A 10,444-nucleotide genomic window follows, 5' to 3' on the forward strand; every position below is an offset into this window, starting at 1 on the left:
TATATATATATATATATATATATATATATATATATATATATATATATGTATATATGTATATATGTATATACATGTATATACATGTATATATGTATATATAATATATATATTAATGCTGATATATATATCAGCATTAAGACGCAGGCAATAGCGAATGGCTTGAAAAATTTGGACTTCTTATTTTTATAGAAGGAAAGGGGGATGCAGAATATGCTAGGAGTTTCAGGGAAATGACATTACTGGAAACTAAGTATGCTTTGCATCTTGAAGTCATTCTTTTAGATTGTTCATAGTGGAGAGACCAAAGTGTGAAGATAATGGGCACCACAGGAGGATTAGTTCAGAACACATCACTAAAAGGATTTTTGGTACAGTGTAATAGAATGCCTCGGGAGCTTTGTTACATAACTAAACAGTAAGAGACAGTGCCAGATTACAGTAGCATCTAGGGCCAAACAAATATGATTTTGTTTAAAATCAAAGTGATAGAGTAGCTGGAACTTGGTTCCATAAACAAAGTGTTTGCTGAGGGAAAACTCTGAAACAGTCAGTCCAACACTCTAACACAGCCAGACTGAACACTGAACCACTGAACAGCTAGTACTACCACACAGAAAAGTTAGGTAGCCACTGAGTTCACAAGACCTGAAGAGTGGGGCATGCAGAATCCCTAACGAAAACAAGACGGTATCAGAGAAGAGTGTCATCGGAAACTAGAGACATGTGCTTTTATAGATGATGAGACGTAGTTTTATAATCGTAAGCCATATTTTCGGAAATTTTCTGAGGTAATTTCTTTTCAGCTTTCGACATCTGTATATTGGCAAATACTTGGCAAGTCATATCTTAATAAACAGCAAAGATCAACCAATCAATACACTGTGGAATGACAAATATTAGCGATTAATGTTGAGTATGAACTGAGGCCACCAGAGAAGATATATGCTTTTCTGATCTTTGCTGCTTCAAGTACTGGTACTATGCCCAGGCATTGCTGTACAATGAGCCTTAGTATAAATGTAAAGAACTCAAGTATTAATTACTGTTCACTACCCTGACCAGTATATAACATCATGAGCCTTTGACATAGCAAAGAAACTGGCAACATTTACATTTGTGTTTGCTGAAGGTCATTCCATTGTACTTGAATATATTGAATCTCTGATGTATTTTATTTATTGCCTATACAGAGCTTGTATTTGCTTTTTCTGTATTGTTCAGGATAACTGTCCATCTTTCTTCTTACTTTTGCAGTATGTAAATGAATATGGAAGAAGAGCTTATATTTTGTCCCTTAGAATAATTTTCTTATTACATTTACTTGTGTAATGGGGTGTGCATATAGATGTCAGAGGACATTTTAAGGGAGTTAGCACTGTTTTTTCCTGTGAATTTCCCAATCGGATTCATAAAATAGGAAGTGAAATTATTCTTAGTTTTATTTTTTTTGTGACTAAATGAACAACAGAGTAAATATATTCACTAATAATATAAAATTAAAGGTAAGTCCTTGGCACCTGACAACTATAAATATTAGGAATTGTTAATATTGTCAGAATATAAGCTGATAATAGAAGAGAAACAAATAGGAAGAGGTCAATTATTCATAGCTGAAAAGTTTGAGCTTGGTGAGCATAAAATAGAGGAAATTAATTTTTACAGGGGATCTTAACAATGAAGAAGAACCTTAAACTAGCAAGTCCACCACGTTGCTTTGGTCTCCAAATACCTTCCTCCCCAAATTCAGGAAGTCTTGAAGCTGTTTGTATGGCTCCAAAAAGATTAAAGGGCCAGCACATGAGAAACATTAATAGACCCCGTGACATCAGTAAATAATAGTGAGATTAGATGTCATTTGATATTACAATCGTGATAAATAATTTCATTAATAGTCAGCTTCCACACCATGAAAAGTGATTATAATAAAAGTAAGTTATGTATCTTCAGAGTGACAATTGATTTTCAAAGATAAGGTTAAAATTTATCACCCAGTTCTTTGCCCTCCACATTTTCACTCCTCAAGTCTAACTACCTGAATGCAAAATTCTACTCCTCAGCAATTCAGATTTTGCCATCATTCCTTTGCTCATTTTTTTTCACAGACTTAAGCTCTCTAATGCTATGAAACCTGCAGACACAGAAGTTCATGATTTATGTATGTATTTGATAGCCTCACCCCTGACATCCTAGCCTCAAATCTAGACTCTTAAACTGCCTACTTAGCTCTGTTAACAGATTTTAATCTTGCATATTAGAAAAGCCATTCAAATGGTCTTAGGCATTACCATCTTGGCACTTTAATTGAAATATATCTTTACATTTAAAAAATGGAACATAACACTGAATAAAAGCAGCCCTTTTTTACACAGTGTATGCTAATGTTGACCCCACTGCTCTTGGCTTTTCACACGACTCTGTGATTTCCTGGAATTTCCTGAACTCAGCACTTTGATGACCATGGATGTTTTAACTTCGTTGCTCTTCCAGTTGCAGAGGAGCTTTTGACATTTGGATTTTGTGTTCACCTAATGGCAACTGCAATTAAAGCTTTCCCACATCAATGAGCTAACTTTCTAAGGCCATTTCAAAGGGTGAATTCAATATTCAAATTGCATGATGCTTATTGATCTGTGTACTACTGTTTGTGTGACTGGAAAAGTATTCATTAGAAAATTTCCTGACACTACAGATATAAAAAAAAAGAAGAAGAAGAAATAAAAACAAAAATATAGTAATCTATTTCCTCTGGGAGGGGAAAAAACATATCTGAGCCCTGGAAATACACACACACACACATATATATATATATTAATATATATTATACATATGTATCTATCTATATATGTATGTATACATATAACATATATATGTATATATACACATGTATGTATGTATATATGTATGTCATTTGATGTTACAATCATGATAAATAATTATTGTGGTAATTATAATTATATATAGAAAACAACAAAGTAACCTATATTTCCAAGCCCAGACCTGACCAAAGATTGTTTATTTGAAAGTGAGTATCCAAACTACAGCATTAGATTTGTAAATGACCAATCTAATTCTTTCAGAATCACTTCTTTTAAAACATCCCAAGAAACTACAAATGTGTAGTTTACAAGTGGAAGCTTATAAAGTGGACCTTACAAATTCCAGCTTTTATGCTAGCAGTAGCTACAAATTCAATTTGATTTTTTTCAAGATAAAGAGACATAGAAAAAGCAAAGTAAAGCACTGTACTCTATAAAACTTAACAATGTTTGTGTTTATACATTCTGTTTATATACACAGATAAAAAAGAGTACACATGTAGAATTATTATAATTTTCTTGATATGTACACTTTTGAGCATATCATCTTTCCCAAAACATCTTTTCATATAATCTTCACCTTTTTTCTCTCAATGTGCACACAGCATATCCAAAATAAAAGAAAACATGCAAAAGACATCTTGAGAGACCTAATGATTTCCCTAGGAGCAAAAGAAGTCATTAACTCAGGAAAGTTTGCTTCCTTGGTTTGACATTTTTCTATTGAACAAAGGACAAACCAATTTTAATTACTTTTCATGAGAAAATAATAAAAAAAATGCAGAGAATAATCATTTATGAAGTCCGGTGTTCTTCTCCTTGAGTACATTTATTCCAAATTGGAGAGGGGCAATAAGATACATTCAGAACTCTTGTCTTGAACTTGACACAGATAAGCAGGGCATATTCAATAAAATATTCATTCCTATTTAATAAAAAAGAAAATAAATACATCAAATAAGATGATAGATTTCAACATATATTCCTGGCAACTCATCTTTGTCCTGAAGTGCTCACATTCAAGAAAGAAGTTACTTTCTTTTAATGTTTTCTTTCAATTGTAGCTCATAAGATGCACAGCTGTTGAAGAAACATGTAAAAAAAAACAGTAAACACTGGTTTTCAGTGTTGTTAGGACAGGTATTTACAAGATGATTTCTTAATATGGCATATTTATTTTGCTTTATTGCAATTTCCCGTAACAAAGTAAGTGTGGTTATTATTATCCTAGTCCACAGATGGAAACATTGAGATTTTGAAGATTTGATGATTCACCAAGATAATCCAGCCAGTTGCTGACCAAAAACAAACAAACAAACAAACAAAAAACAAACAAACAAAAAAAAAGTTAGAACAAGAGAGGGGGGGAGACAGACAGCCATACAGACAGATCGATGAGATAGAGGGAAAGAGAGAGAGGTAGAGCAGTAATCATATCCCTAGGGAGAGAAACAAACCATTAGGATTAAAAAAAATCAGTATTAAAAGAAATTTATGTTTTATATGTTGAATAGTAATGACACAAAACAATGCATACACTTCTGTTTGGTAATTGAATGTATTCCATAAAAGACTATTTTATCTACGTTATAATAATGGACATTCTCAATGCATGTTTTGATTTCTCCTCGTATGATTTCAAAAACAAATAGCACAAAACCAATAGCATTCAACTGAGTGCTGTCTGAGGAGCTACTGGCACATGATGGCTGCTTAGGGAAGAAGAGTAAGTTTTCTTCAGAGGTGAGGGTGTTGGTAGGCTATCCATTCTCCAATAAAGAGTCACATATGCTTGCACATAGATGCTCTACTAAATGTGTTCACTGTGAACTCCTTAAAAACCAAGAGCGCATGAAGCTAGGAGGAGAAATTAAGCAAGAGGGAACAGGGGATTGGAGTCCATCAAAACATATTATATGCATATATAAAAATATTAAATATTTTCTTATTATTATTATTTACAATTTATTCAATTTGTATCCCAGTTGTATCCCCCTCCTTCATCCCATCCCAGTCCCACACTTCCTCCCTTTTCCTCCCTATCCCTCTCTCCTAGTCCACTTATAAGAAAAATCATCCACCCCTACTGTATGTATGACTCTACTCTATTGCGTCCATCAGGATTTCCAGAATCCTCTTCCTCTGTGGGCTAGCTAGGTCACCCCATCTGGGTGACCAAGTGATCAAGGAGCAGGCAACAGAGTTCATGACATGGACTGTCTTTTCTCTCCTTACTAAGAAACCCACATGGTGACTGAGCTGTTTACAGACTACATTTAAGCAGGGGATCTATATTCAATTCTCTCTATGCATGGTCTTTGGTTGATATATCAGCCTCTACACTCCTCCTTGGTCCCAGAAGTTTTTGTCTTTGCTGGTCCACTTATGAAGCACCTGTCCCCTCCAGGTCCTTCTATATCCCTCTTCTTCAAAAGGATTCCCTGTGCTCTGTCCAAAATTTGGCTGTGAGCCTCTGCATCTGCCTACATAACCTGCTGGGTGAAGTCTTTTAGAGGACATCTGTGGTAGGCTCCTACACTGTTCCCTCTCTTCCTCCTCTTCTAGTATCTATCCTGTTTTCCCTTTTGAATGGGAATTAAGCATCTTCACTGGAGTCCTTTTTATTGTTTAGCTTCTTTAGGTCTGTAAATTGTAGTATGTTTATCCTATATTATATGGCTAATATCCATTTACAAGTGAGTATTTACCATGTGTGTCTTCCTAATTCTGGATTACCACGCTTAGGATGGTCTTTTCTAGTTCCATCCATTTGCCTGCATATTTCATGATTTTCTTGTTTATAATAGCTGAGTATTGTTCCGTTGTTACCACAATTTCTGAAGGCATTCCTCTGATAAGGAACATCTAGCTTGTTTCCAGATTCTGGATATGACGAATAAAGTTGCTATGAACATTGTGGAGCAAATTTCCTTGCTGAATAGTGGAACATTTTTTGGATATATGCCCAGGAGTGGTATAGCTGGATCTTGAGGTAGTGCTATTCCTGGAAATGGAGAACTTAGAGAAGAGATAAGGAACTGCAGAAGTAAGCATCACCAACAAAATACAAGAGATGGAAGAGAGAATCTCAGGTGCTAAAGATTCACTTGCAGATATTGATACATCTCTCAAAGAAAAAGTAAAATCTGAAAAAGTCCAGACACAAAACATCCAAGAAATCAAGGACACCATAAAAAGAAGAAACCTAAGAATAATTGGAATAGAAGAAAAGAAGATTCCAGGCTCCAAGGTCCAGAAAATATTTTCTAAAAACCACAGAAGAAAATTTCCCCAACCTTAAGAAATAGTTGCCCTTAAACAAACAAGAGACCTACAGAACACACACAAAAAAGAGACTAGACAGGAAAAAAAATCCTCCTCCCACATAATAATCAGAACACTAAATCTACAGAACAAACAAACAAAAAAAAACTATTAAAAGAGGCAAGGATAAAAGGCCAAGTAACATATAAAGGCAGACCTAGCAGAATAACACCAGACTTCTCAATAGAGACTAGGCAAGCCAGAAGGGCCTGGGCAGATGTCATGTAAACACTGAGAGATCACAGATGCCAACCCAGACTACTATACCCAGGAAAATTTTCAATAAACATAAATGGAGAAAACAAAATATTCCATGACATAACTAAATTTAAACAATATATATTCGGCAAACCAGCCTTACAAAAGATACTAGAAGGAAAACTGCTACCGAACAAGACCAACTACATTCAAGAAAACACAAAGTAAGGATACTTTCACAACAAAAATACAAAAGAAAACAAGTACACAAACACACAATCACCACCAAATTCACGATTAAAAGAACTAGCAATCAGTACTCACTAACAACTATCAACATCAATGGATTCTACTCTCCAATAAAAAGACATAGACTAATAGAATAGTTGTGGAAACAGGATCCAACATTCTACTGCATTCAAAAAACACACCTCTACAAACAAGATATACACTGCTTCAGAATAAAGGGCTGAAAAAATGTTTTCCAAGGAAATGGAACCAAGAAGTAAGCTGGAGTAGCCATCCTAATATCTAATAAAATAAGCTTTCAACCAAAATAAATCAATAGAGATGGTGCAGGACACCTCATTCTCATCTAAGGAAAAATCCACCGGAAGGACATCCCAAACCTGAACATTTCTGCTGCAAACATAAGGGTTCCTGCATTTGTCAAAGAAACATTATTAAAGCTTAAATCACATGTCAATCCTAACATAGTAATACTGGGAGACTTCAACACCCCACTCTCACCAAGATCATTGAGACAGAAGCTAAATAGAGAAATAACAACACTTACAGGAGTCTTAATTTAAAAGAACCTAATAGATGTCTCCAGAATTTTTCACCCAAACACAAAAGCATAGACTTTCTTCTCAGCACCTAATGGAAACCTTCTCCAAAACTGACAATATAGTTGGGTACAAAGCAAGCCACAACAGATACAAGAAGACTGAAATAAACCTTTGTATCATATCTGACCACTGGTGTCTAAAACTAGACCTTAACAATAACAGAAATAGAAAAATGCCTACACATTCTTGGAAACTGAACAACTCTAAACTCAACTACAGCTGGGATAGGGAAGAAATAAAGAAAGAAATTAAAGACTTCCTTGAATTAAATGAAAATGAAGGCACAACTTACTCAAATTTATGGGACAAAATGAATGTAGTGTTAAGAGGAAAGTTTATAACACTAAATGCCTTCATAAAGAAATTTGAGACATCTCATACAAGCAACTTAATGGTACACCTGAAAGCACTTAGAAAAAAATTAAAAAAGAAGCCAACACACCCTCGAGGAGTAGACTGCTGGAAAGAATCAAACTCAGAGATGAAATCAATAAATTAGAAACAAAGGTAACAAAAGAATTAACGAAGCAAAAAAAAATTGTGGTACATTTACACATGGAATACTACTCGGCAAATAAAAAACAAGGAAACCAGAAATTTGCAGGCAAATGGATGGAACTAGAAAAAAATCATCCTGAGTATGTTAACCCAAAAGCAGAAAGTCACACATGGTATATATGTAATTGTAAGTAGATATTAACCCTATAATATAGGGTAAACAAACTAAAATCTATAGTCCTAAAGAAACAAGGAGAATCTTAGAGATCCTTTTTAATATAATTTTTATTTATAACAATTTATTTACTTTGTAGCCCAGCTATAGCCTCCACCCTTGTCCCAATCCTGCCCTTCTTCTCATTTTTTCCCATACTCTTTCCCCAGTCCACTGATAGGGGAGGACTCCCTCCTCTTCCATCTGACCCTAGCTTATCAGGTCTCATCAGGATTGTCTTTCATAGTCTTCCTATGTGGCCTTCCTCTGAGGGCTGCCCTCCCCCTCAGGGGGAGGTGAACAAAGAGCCAGCCACTGAGTTCATGTCAGAGACAGTCCCTGTTCCCATTACTATGGAGCCCATTTGGAGATGGATCTGCTACATCTATGCAGGGGTTCTAGGTTATCTCCATGAATGTTCCTTGGTTGGAGTATCAATCTCAGCAATGACCCCTAGGCCCTATTTTTTTAGTTCTGTTGTTCTCCTTGTGGAGCTCCAGACCCATCCAGGTCTTTCTATCTCCCCCTTCTTTCATTCTCTGCACTCTGCCCAAAGTTTGGCTATTTAGTCTCAGCATCTGTTTTAAAGCCTGCTGGGTAAAGTCTTTCAGAGGCCCTCTGTGGTAGGCTCCTGTCTTGTTCCTTGTTTTCACATTCTTCCTTTGTCTATTCCATTTGCCTTTCTGAATGAAGATTGATCATCTTACCCAGGGTCCTCCTTCTTGCTTAGCTTCTCTAGGTGTACAGATTTTAGTATAATTATCCTATATTATATGTCTAATATCCACTTAAAAGTGAGCATATACCTTGTGTATCTTTTTGTTTCCGGGATACCTCACTCAGGATGATCCTTGGAACTTTCTCAGACAATTAGGAATAGAAGTGCCTGAACATCTAGAGAAGATTCTTAAATTTTCAGGATAGCAAAGAAGATAGACATAGGAAGTAAGAAAAGACAGGGAACAGTACAGGAGCCTACCTCAGATGACCTAAAAGACTCTACTCAGCAGGGTATTGAAGCAGATGCTGAAACTCATAGCCAAACTTTGGGCAGAGTGCATGGAATCTTATAGAAGGAGGAGGAGATAGAAAGACCTGGAGTGGACAATAGCTCCACAAGGAGGGCAACAGAGCCAAAATATCTGGGCCCAGGGGGGTCCTGCGGAGGACCATGAATAGAGAGGACCTAAACCCTCTGCTCAGATGTAGCCCATGGGCAGCTCAGTCTCTATGATGGGTCCCTAGTAAGGGAGCAAGGGCAGGGGCTGCCATGAACTAGTTTTCCTGCTCTTTGATCACCTCCCACTGGTGAGGTCTACAGAGAAAGAGGATCCAAATAGCCCTTATGAGACCTGTTAGGCTAGGATCAGATCATAGTTCCTTATCAGTGAACTAGGACAGAGGTATAGAGGAAGAAGAGGGAGGGAGGGTGGAACTAGGAGATGAGGGAGGGGGCCTTCAGCCCACATACAAAGTAAATGAATTGTAACAAATAATACCTTTGAAAAAAATTAAAAAAAACAAAAAAAGATGCATTGAGTGCATAATAGACACTTTTAGAAGGTCTCCAGGAGTGTTTGTGTGTATGAAAGAGTCTGCTCAGCATCCTCTGCTTTGTCCTAAAAAAGATTTATGCTGTTTGATTTGCAGTTCAGATTTCATTTTGAATCATCTTTTGAGATTCTCAAGAAACAAGAGTCATAAATGTGAAGAATCTCTTGTTGGTCAGAAAAAAAGTGTTTCTTATTGCTCAGCTCTCCCTCCTCCTTTCTACTACAGTCTCTCCTGATCCCTGGAGTTATCTTTATCACTTCTGCCTCTGGAAAGGTTAGTGTTATGTTCCTGGAAGACAACAAATATATGTCGTAAAGAATAGGGATGGATAATACTAGTAATTTTATATAGCTAATCTAACTGCATATGCTGCTCATATTTCTTTTACATTGAGGATTTGTCACAACAAAAATTACATAATACAGGTAGAATGTTAAGGGTGCCGAGTACTTCTTCCCAATGAGGTAGTTTACATTCCATTGTCAGTAGAATATTTCTCAGTTGTTTGTCTGTATAATGTGTGAGGTAAGGCATTTGACAGGTTAATTATACTTTGCTTTGAAAACTATTTCTCTGCATTTCATTTGAAATTGGTTGTGTTTTAATTCCTTTGATTCTCATGCTATTTTTTTTTTATGGAACCACAAAAACACATTTTCATAGACCCTGCCCATGAGAGAATGAGTCTCATCAACCCCTTCTCCCTTTGTTTCCAAACCCTTGACCATGTACGTTATTGGATCTTTCCCAGACAAAGAAGATTTACTAATCTGAGACATGATGCCTTCGGCATTGTGCGCAGGTGTTATTATGCGAACTGTTGGAGGCTTGATCCAGGTACAGATTCCTTGCCATAGGAAAGTTAGAAAAGTTTTTCTACTCCGAAAAGTATTCTGTTTTGACCATTCTACTCTCATGGAGTTGTTTTATGGAACTAGGTAAGTGTGTGTGTGTGTGTGTGTGTGTGTGTGTGTGTGTGTGTGTGTGTG

The 10,444-nt window shown here is 36.2% G+C and overlaps 1 pseudogene; it reads left to right on the forward strand.

The window, feature by feature from the left end:
• Positions 1-10,235: 10,235 nt before the first annotated feature.
• LOC129678917 (26S proteasome non-ATPase regulatory subunit 11-like) overlaps positions 10,236-10,444 on the forward strand; it is a 49,781-nt pseudogene continuing 49,572 nt past the window's right edge.

The sequence above is a fragment of the Psammomys obesus genome, unplaced genomic scaffold (genome assembly GCF_907164565.1).
Source record: "Psammomys obesus unplaced genomic scaffold, mPsaObe1.curated_primary_1811, whole genome shotgun sequence".
Taxonomy (NCBI): domain Eukaryota; kingdom Metazoa; phylum Chordata; class Mammalia; order Rodentia; family Muridae; genus Psammomys; species Psammomys obesus.